The sequence below is a fragment of the Tasmannia lanceolata genome, unplaced genomic scaffold (assembly GCF_043159265.1).
Source record: "Tasmannia lanceolata isolate RefF3 unplaced genomic scaffold, GAP_Taslan_0.1 ptg000011l, whole genome shotgun sequence".
Lineage (NCBI taxonomy): Eukaryota > Viridiplantae > Streptophyta > Magnoliopsida > Canellales > Winteraceae > Tasmannia > Tasmannia lanceolata.
Window position 1 is genome coordinate 9,586,269 of NW_027518688.1, and position 14,302 is coordinate 9,600,570.

A 14,302-nucleotide genomic window follows, 5' to 3' on the forward strand; every position below is an offset into this window, starting at 1 on the left:
TTAAAGAATTTTAGATTGTTGTAATTATTTACAAGAAAGATTTGATTTATATATATATATATATATATATATATATATATCAAATAGTTGGAACGATCAATAATGTATTTTCTGTTGTTTTGATTTTGAAATTATGACATGTTATGTATTCCAATTCAATGCATTATTTATGTTTATGATTTTTTTTTGAGATTCAGCTTTACTCAAGCCTGTTGTTATCTTCATTTTTTCTTATGACAATTGTATTTGCATTTAATCTCCTTATAGGTCCAAATTCTTATCGAAATCTTCATTTGTTTTGATATGATTCCCTGTTATGCATGTTTTTAAGAAAAATGTCAGAAATGTTAGAAATGCTACTTTTAGAATAGGAGAGTGGGCTATGTGATTCTTGAAGTCTTCAAAAATAGCTAAAAGTTCTTCACCTTATCTTGGTTTAGTTCTTAGGTATTCTTTTGTCTTCTTGTGGCTGTTTGTAACGAGTGATAGTAGTGACCCTTTAGCCTTTGGAAATGGCAAATGTTCAAAGTTTGTTATGTATAGCGACTCCATGATCAGGTTATACCATTAGAAGTGACAATTTCTCAGTGACTTGACTATTTGAAATGTCGATAGCAAAGTGCTTTCGTTGAATTGAATCAAAGACTTTACCTCAAATTGATAATTTTCTTGATTATCGAACCTGGCGTCACAAGATCCCCTGGTTCATCACTTGTCCTTGCTTACATGTAGTTTATTTCTAAAATGGTGAGTTGAAAACTAGTGTAGTTGGTTTTCATTGTGTCGAATTAAAAAGCTAGAGTAGTTCATTCTCATAGCGCTGAACTGAGAGCTCATTTAGATCATCCATGTGGAGTTGAACTGAAGAATCTTGTAGTTCGTTGTCCTTATGATGGTTAAAAGGTTTTGCAGTTCATTGTGTTAAATGGAAAGATGAAAAGCCTGCTTTATTGGTAATGTTTGGGTTGCATGGTATGCTTTGGCGATTAAATTTTCTTTTTAAGCATAATTCTATTTGTGATGGAACTTAATATGTCATGTAGAAGCGAAGGAGTTTAGGTGTTTTGATTTTACCGTATAATGATCTAGCATTTTTTTTTAGCGCAACAGTACCTATCGTTGGATTATTTTTACATTATATGATTTTATTAATCAGGATTTTCTGAATCTCTTTCATACTTTTGCTGAAGTTTTTTTGTGATTGGTATTGTGAGCATATAATGAGAAACATATATTTTATCTAAAAATTAGAAGGGATGGCAATTTATCATTGTTTTGTATATTGTTTTTCATTCTCATTATTTTTTATATACATGCCCTATTTTGGTTTCAAAATGGTCAATGACAAACATTTTAAAAGAATTATAGCTTCACTTAGTTTTATTTATCTGACAATAGGTTTTTAGAATGTATTATGTGCTTTGTCATGTCTTTTTATAATAAATTAAGATGTTTGTATGAGTTGCCAAAAAGAAATAGGTCTGCTTTTGATTTTTGTGATGGAGTATGATTGTTATCATTAGTTAAACCTGAACAAGAAGGGCTTGTTATCTCTACCCCCAGGTTATGAAAGGAAGAAGTGTGTCATTCTTACTCAAATATATGCATTATATCAATAAGTCAATGATATTTTTTTTTAAAGAATTTATTTGCTGAAAAGGTTAATAGGTAGTTGATTTAAATGGCATTGATTCATATTATAATTTTTTTTGGATCAAAATCCAGGGTATGGAATGTCCATCAGGGTTATGTGTTCTTTTCTTTGCAGAACTCTGGTTCAATATTTTCTTGACTAAATTAGGAGTTGAAATAATCACTATCATCTCTTTTGTTTCATAGATTGAAAGATTCTATATGATTATCGAGTATGACTTGTTGGTTAAACAAATCTCATGAGTTTCCTATTTTATCTAGTAAGAATGTATGATTATATCAAAAGTGATTAGCAATAATTATTCTGTACAGCACATTAGATTTTAGGATTGATATAAACTCAGTCATAGTTATGAGCATAATGATTTTAGAATCTTGCCTCTTGTATATGTTAGAATATTGCAGGATAATTATGTAACTCAATAATACACTTGTTTACATGATTTTTTTTCTTCTTATCTTGTGGTGATAGATCAAATTGAGATAGTTAACCCATCACCAGTTCTTGTCTGTTGGGCGTTTTTTTATATGATAGTTGTACATAAGGTGTTAGAGGCTTGTACCTTGGGAATTATGTTCTATGTTCAATGGATACCATGTTCCAAATAGCACCTACTATTTTATTTAGTAGACTTTCCAATTCTTTTAAATACCTTTACATATTTATTTCCTTCATTGTAAGGACGATGAAGGCGCTAGCCCAAGCCCATCTTTAGAGGACTTGCTCAGTCTAAGTAGCACTCCTCATTTATATAGTAGACTAACATAGTTTTTTTTAGACACCTTTTAGATAGTAGAGCCCTCATTAGGAGACACACTATGTCTCATTAGGCAGTTCTCATTTGGAGATAATCCTCATTTAAAGCTTACCCTTAGGGAGTGTACCCTGGTTTAATAAAAGGTACCCATAGGAGGCATACAGTGTCTCATTTATAGAACCTCCCCTACTTGTACCTCAATTTGTAACCCCTCTTTAGTGTCGCTTGGTTTAGGGGTTTATCCTCAGAGACTAGCTTAGTCTTGTTCGAGTTTGATTTGTCAAAGGCCTTATCCTTTCTCTTTTACTTTAGGTTTCAGTTACTTGTTTGTGGTTTAGTTCAAGTGTCTCTGACACTAATTTGCTTGTTCGGGGTTTCCCCGTAGCTTTAGGGTTTTGCCCTAGTTTGTTGCTTTGTGTGTTCTCTTTGGGTCTTTGACCAAAAGAGTGAAAACGTTTTAAAAATCTAAAAAGAAAAACACTTGAACACTTTAAAATTCAAATAAAAAACATTTGAAATATTTTAAAATTCAAAAACATTTGAAATATCTTAAAATTCAAAAAAACATATGAAAACTTTAAAAAATATCAAAAGCTTTTAAATCATTTGGAGTGTTAAGCTTTTTAGTGGTAATTAGGAGAGTTCGTTCCGAACTACGTTGGCTTGATCCTCTTTCACGAGGTACGTAGTGCAGCTTGGGATCCACATCCCAGGTCCAGCCAAACCTTTAAAAATAAATTTGTCAAACCTTCAAAAAAAATAAAAAAATACAAAGCTTCTTCAAAACCTTTTCAAAAGATCTTCCCCTAGAGTTAGGAGTCTGTCCTAGCTGTTTGGGGTGTTTTAAAGTTAGGAGGCTGTCCTGATTTGTATTGATATGGTGCGTCCTGTCGTGTGAGTGTCCCTAGAGTTAGGAGGCCTCGAGTCGATCGGTTAGACATTTAGTCGTACCGATGGTTAGACTAGGAAGCATATAGTCAGCCCATGGTTTTTATTAGGTTGCACAGCCTAGATACACATAGGATGTAGGGCCCACCTGCATTAGCTTAAGGCTAACCAACTTGCATTAGTTATGGCATATAGAGAGTCCTAAAACTTACAATTCACATGAATTTAAGCAATTGTGTAAAAAGGTTTAAAAATCAGTCGAGTCTAGTGAATTGAGTCTAGGATAGCGGTTCTAGATGATTAGGCATCGTAGTTAGAATAGGTCATCGAACTACGTTGACTCTGATTCTTCCCGAGGCTGGGATACGTAGAGCAGCTGGGATGGACGGCCATCTTGGTCCGAGTCAAGTCCTGCATTAGAGTTTTAGGATTTGTCTGGTCCTGTCATGTATAGAATTGATTTGTATTTTATGTTTTGATGTGTTTTCTTACTCTCTTGTACTGATACTATACCTTTAGCTGTAGCTTGCATGTGTATGTCCACCAGAACTTAGACACCCATTAGGCATGTCACTCATAACCTAGCTTTGCTTAGGTGACACATATTTCATTTCATTTTGTGTATGCTTATTTCTTTATCCTTAGGAAATGCATGCTTAGGTAGATGATTCCTGAGAATTGTTCCTATTTCATATGATTTTCGCCCGAAACTCTTCGAGGTTAATAATAAATGGCATAAGAGACCAAGTGCTTGCACTCGGACGAATTGGGGGTGCTCTTCAGACCTTCTCCATTCGTAATCAGGCACGACCCCATATATATTTCTGGTTATCCATGGTATACAGAGCCTATTTTGTTTAAGGATTCATGGCCGTATACCATGGATGGCGACTCTGAGTTTGTTTAGATACGTTTCGAATCCGGACTTGTTCTCGAATCGAGAGGTATCTCTTTTATGTCACCACTCGTGCTATGCTATGAGGGTGGCATCCGTTTTGAGAGTTCCTTGGTAGAGCTCTCCTTCACACGTGGACGATCCAGAGGGTGTTAGGGACTCGTTCCCTCACCATCCTCGGATCGGGGTCCACAGCAACTTACTCACAAGCTCATCAGTAGGATAAGATTTATCAAGATTTGCTAATTCATTTGAAATTTTAGAAAATCGGGTATACATTTCGAAAATACTTTCATTTTGACCCATTCTAAACATTTCATATTTGATCTTTAACAAGTTTATTTTGTAGTCCTTGACTTGTGATGTTCCCTCATGGGTAACAGCAAGTGTATCCCAAATAAGCTTGGCGGAATAAAAAAGAGCTACATTAAACTCCTCCGTAGATAAGGCACAAAATAAAGAGTTTATAGCTTTGTAATTTAAATTTGCTTGCCTTTTATCTTCAACATTCCATTCTTCAAATGGCTTGAAAGGCAAAATGTATCCATTTTCAACAATATGCCAAAGTTCCACATCTATCGAAAGAAGATAGATGCGCATCCTTGTCTTCCAATGTCCATAGTTGGACCCATTAAAGAAATGAAGTCTAGTTGTGGAATGGCCTTCCGGAAGTCCGATTCCATTTATGTTTAACATTTCACAAATAGAAAGTTGCCAAAGATCTTATGATCTTTCCCTAGTTGAAATTTAAAAAAATTTCCAAAGATTTTTTGAAAAAGAAAATCTTTTAAGAGCCAAGGCTCTAATACCAAGTGAAATTCCAAGGGTGGTCCCTAGTACGGCAACTTATGAGGAGGGAAATTTTAGGTTGCTAGCAAGTTTTAAGCTTTTGAAAACTTTAACCCAAAATTTAGAATATTAAGAGATCAAGAATGACAATGAAGCACACAAGTTAAATCCTAAGTGTAAATGCAAATTAAGAGCATGAGTAAGAGAGAATGCACCCGAGATTTAAAGTGGTTCGGTCCTCTATCGTGAGGTCTACTCCACTCCACCAACCAAACCCGTTGATGGCTTCACTATTCGATCTTCTTAACTACGGCGAAGATCAATGCCGATTACAATTCCGTGCCTTTAACCTTGGTGGCAATCTTCACCACGGAGAGTGGGCTCCGCTTCTCCGAACACTCGCCCGAATACAATGTTCTTGAAAATAAGAAAGAAAGAACAAAAATCCCTCACAAGGGTTTACAAACTTTGTAGAGGATATACAATTTGAGCCTAATGATCCAAATCCTAATCTTAGAGGATGAGAGGCATAAACAAGCTTTAATCACTCTTTGGATGTTCAAATGAAGTTTTAGAGTGTTAGGATTAATTATTGGGAAGATTAGAATACCCATATATATATAGGAAAACCCAATATGACCGTTTGAGGGGCATTGTCGTAAATCTGGCAAAGTTCCCAACGGTCAAATTTCTTCCCATTATAGTGTTCTCGGAGTTCCGAGAATACAAACAGAAGATGGAAAAGTTATACTGGACCAAATCTCGGAGCTCCGAGGATTTCTTGGAGTTCCGAGGTTGGAGCTCCGAGAAGCCTATCAGCAGCAGATTTTTAATTCTGTTTCTTATTTGTTTGGGCTTCCAACTTTACACCAAGTTGGGATTGTAAATGAGGGTTCCAAAGTGTTGGAACACCACAAGGACAATCACTTAAACAATTTAGGGTGTGTGAGATTAACTTAATTTATGCCTCTTAAGATCTAATACTAGAATTGGATCTTATACATTCTAATAGACTTTGATCTTCAATGATGCTTCAAGTCTTCATTCGTCTTGGATCTCCAATGTCTTTGGCCTTCATTATGCGGTCCAATGAGAGCTTCTTGGCCTCAATCCAAGCAATCTTGTCTTTAAGCAATCATGATCTACAACTTAGACAATCAAACACATTAGTGATCTTAAATCACTTGTGTATTGGAATCATCAAAATAAGATGGGAATTGCCAAGGTGGGAACCATTGGGCTTACAACTATATAATGTAGGTGCAGATGGTGTTATGGAATGTCAGTGGCTAAAGTGTGTTGCATGTAATTTGAAGCACATATGGTGTTCAACTATGTCAGGCATAGTGGTTCGACTAAATGATACTCGAAAGTTGGAGATATGGCGTATAGGTTCACACCTGTTGAAGGAGGCCAAATGCGGTCCGAAGGAATATAACATGCATTCCATGCCGTGTGGGCTTTATTTCATAGCATGATCCAAACAGCCCCCGCCATAGCATGATCCAAACACCCTGATGGGTCACAAAGTAGATAGCTTGCGCCTTAAAAAATTCCATGCGATGGTCCTTCCCGTCCGATCTATAGGATGTTTTATTTTATGATGTTTTCTCTATAGATCTAATGCCTACGATCAAGCCATTTAGGCCTAAATTTGTTGCAGCACAAGCTATCTACATTGTGGCCAACCAATGAACGGTTTGGATAATACCATGGTGTACCATGTACAGTCCATTCTAAAAAATAGGAGGTGAATATTATAGTGGGTGGGCATGAACTTATTCAAATTTACAGACCATTTAAAATAAAATGAACTTATTCAAATTTACAGGGATTAATCCAACCGTTCACAGTGGGCCTGCCATAGTTTGATAGTGGCTTCCCATCGTATGGCCATCGTCGAGTATTAACACAGTAATTATCCAATCTGATTTCCCATCGTGCATTTACAACCATCCATCTTTTGTAGTGGTTTGTAGTGTATTTACAACCGTCCATTTTTACAACCGACCAGTTTTACAAGCTAATGGGTCAGTGGTTTGTAGTGTATTTACAACCGTCCATTTTTTTATTTTGGAAAGGCAACAAATTGTGACAAATTCTCTCGCAGCTTTTCCTGCAACCAAATGGCTATTTTTCAACTTTCCAGCAAAAGTCCTCAACATATTCCTACAACGAAATGACAAAACCCCCAAACTCCCAGGCATTGACAGGACAGCCAAACAACACAATTAATAATACAACTTTTCTTCTCTTTGACTCCCATTCCAGCCAAAGCCTCTTTGACTTGTTACCTCCCCCCCCCCCCCCCCCCAACATAAGTCCCACATCCAAACAGAGCCCTAGGAAAATTGTGTAGTAGTGTTCATGGGAGAGTAGGAGAAAAAGTAGGGGGTGTCATTACCAATATATGGAGAGAGGAGAGAGAGGGAAGAGAGAGATAGAGAAAGGGCATCATTCCCTATAAACTCAAACCATAATTCTTTGCTTTTGGAATGAAGGGACAAGAAAGAGACAAGCAATCATTATATGAGAGAAATCCAAGGGAATCAATGGGAGTCCAGTGCATTTTGGCAAGCAAACGTGGAATAGCATGCCAAATCCAAACCAAAATCCGACGGCTGCCGAGCTTTTGTGCAACCAAACGAAGCTTATAGGGAAATGTTATCAGCACTACGCACTCATCAAATATTATGCTATGACCCATCACGTGGACCGTATGGATCATCCTATAGTGTGGTCCATAGACTATAAGGGCTTACACCTTATAAAAATTCAGAATGGAGAATGAAGAAAACTTGGTTGCAAAATGTAAAAAGAAAGGAAATACACTTTTTACGAGGACAAATGATACCACTTTGTAAAATTTTAGGAACAACAATAAAATAAACTAGAAGAATAGAAGATGCTTTTCTTGAATGAACAAACTAAAATAATGGACGTTTCTTTTCTTTATACTACTGTTTCATTGCTTTATCCAATTTAAAAGTAAACTAGTTGCAGACCCGTGCGATGCACGGGGTGGCCAAAAAAAGAAGGCATTATAACTTATTTCAAAAAAAAGAAAAGAAGAAGAAAGTTTCATAAGGAAGATATATTTGAAAATATGGAGATTATAAATCAATATTACATAGTTGGGTAGAAGAAAAACCTGAAAAAAGATTTTATATTGGTTACTCTGCATCCAATCTTCATCATAGTCCCAATCATAAGCCCTACATTGCAACATTGATACTTTAAAGAAAACCGTGTAACATTTAAAAATTTTAGCAGAAAATACCAAGAACATAAATACAATCCAAAGTTAAATAATATAGTATATGTAATTCTCAGTTATCAGATATGTCTTTCAACATAGATAAAAAAAGAGATGTTTTTTCAAGGTTTTGAATGATATTATAAAAAAAAACAGAAAATGCACTAAACCTTAAAACATATGAAAATCCTAACTTATTGATCTTTCCTGATGCTTGGAGCTAGTAAGGTTGTTTATCTAGATGCATTATAGCATGATCACCAAAGAAACAAAATGTTTAGACATAATCTTGAAGTCAAACCAGTTAAGAAATGAGTTGGAAGTCAAAATCAATTCTATCAACAATGAAACAGATAAGGAAAAGCATATGACATAATACATTGTATTTTCAACTGATTAAACTGTTTGGGTAAATTTCGAACAGGCATCAGTGGCATCTGTGGAGCTACTATCACTCTCAGCAAAGTACCACGGAATTTGTTCCTTCACCAATGGGTCCCAAAGGCGACGATTGTTCGTCCTTGACTCCCCAACTCCCCTTTTTGGGAAAGAGTATAAAGAGTCAACTTTACCAAATCAACGAAGGTTATGCAAACAAAAAAACCAAAAAAAGAGAAAGTGAACTCCATACCACTTAAGACCTGTTTGTTTTGGATTATGAGAACCGATTGTGATCCAAAATTGATCACTGGACTAAAAATTAAATGTAAACTCATGAGCGTTATGAATAAATGAATAAATATGATTAAGTACCTTGGCCAAACTCGAATTAAAAAATGCTGCAATAATCTTTGAAGCATTACATCAAACAACCGATGTGCATCAGATAAAATTAGGCTGAAATTATTTAAAAAATGACTGATAAAATAACCATATTCATTAGGAATAAGAAATAACCTATTTTGGCAAGGCCTCACACAGGAAATGTTCTTGGCAGAAATGGACATATATACGTAAATTCCAATATCGGCCTAGAAAGGGTTCCTGCAAATTTCACACATGGGATGTAATTGATGAAGAAAGTTGAAAGAAAACTGTACCAATACAGATCAAGATCCAAACCAAGTACACGAACTTTCCTGTCCCATATAATCAAAATATGCAAGGTAGCTTAAACAAAAAAACAAAAAAACAACCAATTTTTTTAATATTTATTTTTCTAATGCAATACAAAGTTGCAGCACTGCATGTTTGAGGATCATGAAATGATATATGTAAACAAATAGCACCCATAGGAAGAAACCAAAACTATAGGTAAGGAAAAGATACAGCTTACATAGGTGTGGGAATACATGGGATGCAGACTCCATATTCTTTCTGTAAAAAGAGAAATATGGAGAGAGATGCCTGCTTCATTATCCATACCATTGTAAACATAAGTACTAACCTGCAAATAAGAGCAAATAATAGGCTCAATGTAGCAAAGCCTTTCAAGATCCACGTCTTCAATGAGCAACAATCTAGGATTTTACATGCACTCAAAACCGATTTGCAGGGATGTTCATGAGGAAATTAAACCAAGAGAAGCATTCCAAATCAATGATTAAAAACATTTCTTCTAGCTTATTTGATCATTCTATTCTTACATCTTAGGAAATTCGCTCCTTTAAAAGAGGACATGTTTCGGTCAGCCACTCTCTCGAACACGTAACATTGGCATTTGCTGCCTTTAGAAATTAAAATTAATAAGAAACAAAGGACCTTGCAAGTTAACAACATAAGGACCACAATCCAGCAAGGTTTTAAAAAGATATTTAAGAAACTAAGAAACAAAAAGCATAGAAAAGTCGTATCTTACCTTATGTTCCAGAAGAAACTTTGATGAAACCCATCTCCATAGATAACGCATGTGGAAGAAATTTCGAGAACCCTCTCGTCTAAGAGAGGGCTTTGATGCTCGATGAAACCCATCTCTAGAAGAAGCTCTGAGAACCCTCTTGCTGGAGGTAGGGCGTTTGGCACCATGGGTAGAGGCGGGGGGAGAGAGGTGGAAGGCGCCTTGACTCTTCTCAACAAAAAGGAAGAGAGGGGTCTAGATACAAAGAAGAGAGGGAGGGAGAGGGCTGAGTTATGGGTATAGGAGAACGAAACGGATACGTTTAGGAAACTGGGAATTTTAATGCATATATAGGAAAGTGAATTTTCGTATATAATACAGTATTTAAAGAAAGGGGTGCAAATACAGAAAAAAATTAATTCGGGTACCAACTTTTTGGTTTTCCTTTTTTATACACAGCTGCAAATATAGAAAAAAAATTAATTCGGCATACAGAAGGGGGTGCCATAAATTAGAGAGCAATGTTAAATACAGAAACTGCTATATTAAATACCATATTAGGGAAAGGAAGAGGGATACATAGGAAAGAAAGCTTTCCATTTAAAACACGGGGTATAGAAGGGTGCCACATGGCAGCACCACAGCTTGTAGGATTCTGTGGACCCCGATCCTGTGAGGACGATGAGGGAACGAGTCCCTAACACCCTCTGGATCTCCACAATGAAGGAGAGCTCTGCGAAGGAACTCTCGAAACGGTGCCACCCTCACAGCATAGCATGAGTGGTGATATATAAAAAGAAAGAGATACATCCTGATCCGGAGCCAGGGCTCGAAACCAAGATGTATCTTAAAATAACTCAGAGTCGCCATCCATGGATGCGCCATGGAACCAAAACAAATGCTCTGTTTGCAATGGATAACCAGAGATACAAAAGGTCCGTGCCTGATGACGAATGGAGAAGGTCTGAAGAGCGCCCCCAATTCGCCCGAGTGCGAACACTTGGTCTCTTATGCCATTTATTATTAACCTCGAAGAGTTTTGGGCAAAAATCATGTGAAATGGGAACAATCCTCAGGAGTCGTCTATCTAAGCATGCATTTCCTGAGAATAGAAATAATAAGCACACAAAAATAAATGAAAGAGGTGCCACCTAAATATTGCTAGGTTATGAGTGACATACCTAACTGGTGTCTAAGTTATGATGGACAAAGACATACAATCTACAGCTAAATGTTTAGGATCAGTACAAGAAAGTAAGAGAACATAACAAAACACACAACATAACAAATCCTAAGACTCTAAACGATTTAGCCCGAGTCCTCGGATGGTCTGGTATTCATCCAAAGAAGCCTACGTATCCCCGCCTCCACGAGAATCAATGCAACGTAGTTCTTCGCGCCTATTCTAAGCTAGGATGCCTAAGACACCTAGACCTCTATCTTAGACTCGATCTAAAAGACCGGACTAATTATTAAAGCTTCTTGAACGATAATTTAAATTCCAGTGAATTGTAGATTTTAGGACACCCTATATGCCATAACTAAATGCAGGTTAGCCCTAAGCTAATGCAGGTGGTTCCTACAACTTATGTGTAACTAGGCTGTGCGTCCTAAGGAAAACAATGGGATCACTAACACGTCTTAGACCTAGTCATCAGTCGGCGATGTGAATCGCCAACTGACCGGACGGAGGCGCTCCTAGCTAGGACAAACTCCTAACTCTAACACAAACACACAACAAGCACACAACGAAAGACAAACTCCTAACTCTAAAACTCTCTATCTAGGACAAACTCCTAACTCTAGAGGAAGATCTTTGGAAAATAAGGTTTTCAGAGGTTTTTGAAAGATTTTCAAAGTTTATTCACAAAAGTTTGGCTGGACTTGGGATAAAGATCCCAAGCTGCACTACGTACCTCGTGGAAGAGGATCAAGCCAACGTAGTTCGAAACGAACTTTCCTAATACGCTATAAAACTCAACACTTTAGCTGACTTAAGGTTTTTTAATGTTTTTCAAATGTTTTTGAAGTGCTTTTATATTTTTGACGATTAAAAGAAGTGTTAACACCCTTTCAGCTAAAGGGGATCCGATAGAAGAGCCTCCTTACCCACCATATCGCGGTAGAGTAATTTAGAGGAAAAGGGGATTCCTAAAGCCTAAGGGGAAAAAAGACAAACGAGGGAACTAAAATTCCGATACGAGAAAAATAATCTCAAAGAGATGACCAAAAGCTGACGAGACTTAGCCAGCGAGGGAAAATCCTAAATAAACGAGAGATGAAAAACCTTCTAACCCTAAGGGCAGACTTCTAAACAAAAGGGACAGACAAAAACCCTATAGGAAGAACTACGGAACAATCAGCCACTAAGGAAGGGTCCTGACTAGTTAAACACTCTGAGAGAAGGAAATCCCTTAACCTGCGAGAACTCTAAGGCAGGAAGGGAAGAGGTTGGCTCAAGAAACGTTCCATCGTTGCCAAACCGGACTAAGAACATATTCCTGGAGACACAGAGTAAATCCAACGTTCTCGAAGATCTAAACTAAGACCAATAATGAGGTAAAACGGAGAGACTCAATTTCAACTTTGTACGCTTTCAGTTACACCTATTAGAAGCACTACAGAATGGCAATAGACGGAACCAAACTAATCATTGGAATCCTGCGACCTTGATGACTATACAAGGATGTATCAACCAGCTTTGGTGATGCATTCTAATCTTTTTATAATCTACCACACACAGCCCATCTCAATTGATAATCAACACGAACCACCTCACAGTGATCACATGGACCACAAAACCCCATTATCTGACAAAACACGGTGCATCAGTTGCACTGCTTCTCACTTCTCCTCCATTTTCTTAATATTGAACTTTAGTTGGTCTCGAAATTTTACTTCCCACATCAATAGAAATACTAACTAGTAAGCGCATGATGTAGAAAATATTATATGTAATCAAATTATTCGCACACCAAGGTTCATTTTCATTTATTAAGATACCTCTTTTGAGACCATCGAGCATATGCAATAATCAAACAAGCAGACATCTATGAGGAACCACTGCCCTGGCAGTTATGAAGGTCAACCCTTCATAAGACTTTCACTTAGCATCTTTTAAGCAAATAAAAAATGAAGAATGCTTTTGCCTAAGTGTAACCCATCTCATTACAAGGCCCACAACAGACGCATACAATGCATGCCAAAGTAACTAGCTGGGCAAGTAATGCTTTGAAACTGAGGGAGCGGAAATGATGGTTTAATTTTAATAAGGATTTTGAAAGCAACAACTCAAATAACATCAATTGATAACCATCATGCAACCGAACAAGCTACAGCTGCACATAACTTATAACCAGGGCAGCTATGTAAATACAATTGACCAATATGACTTGATTGAAGGCATTGAAATATCGAATATTAAAGGCATATTGATGTGAACATCATCGTTATTATCAAATTTTGTGATGGAGCAATCAATGCCACACCGTAAGTAAGCCAACAGAATTGACCTATGTGACATGATATGACACCAACATTATAGCTCAAATGTGATCAACCAAAAAAAAAAAAAAGATTTCACCCATTAACTCGCATACTCACCTGATTCAAAGCTTGGAACAGTAAAAATTCAATGGAATTTTACAGTTCTATAAATCAATGCAATCCTATGTGATGTAACACAAGTGATTGTATTTCTTAAGGAATTATCAGAACAAATGAAGGTGACTCGCATAACCAAATTTTGATTGCATTAATATCCTCTTCCGCAAAGCCTATGCAAGGGACCTAACTTATGAAAGAATGCCGAACCTGACAAACTGAATTTATGGGATTCTGATATTTCTACAAAAATACCTCGGCCTTATTGTGGAAGAAAATCATATATCCCCAGAATCATTTAATTATGCCACGAATATTGAGGAAATTAAAGTGTTCTCAAGTCAATGAACCATAGAACTATGGACAGGTTTCACAAACAAAGTGTTTCCCAAAACAATACGGCAAATTCTGTTTCAAAAAGAAATACCCCAATAATGACCGCGGCATAACCAACCCACCTCATTTGGGATGCCAACAAGCATGCAGGCAAGATGACCATGCCTTGATGCTCTCCCCCCCCCCTGATTACTCTTAATGATTATTGCCATCCACCTTGAAGAGATGCCTACCGAACCAAGGTTGCAATAAGGAAGTTTATTGAAGAAACATGAGATGAATGTAGAATAAATAAATTCCAACACAGGTGAGAGCATGATAACAGCATTGTAATGCTCCTAGACATG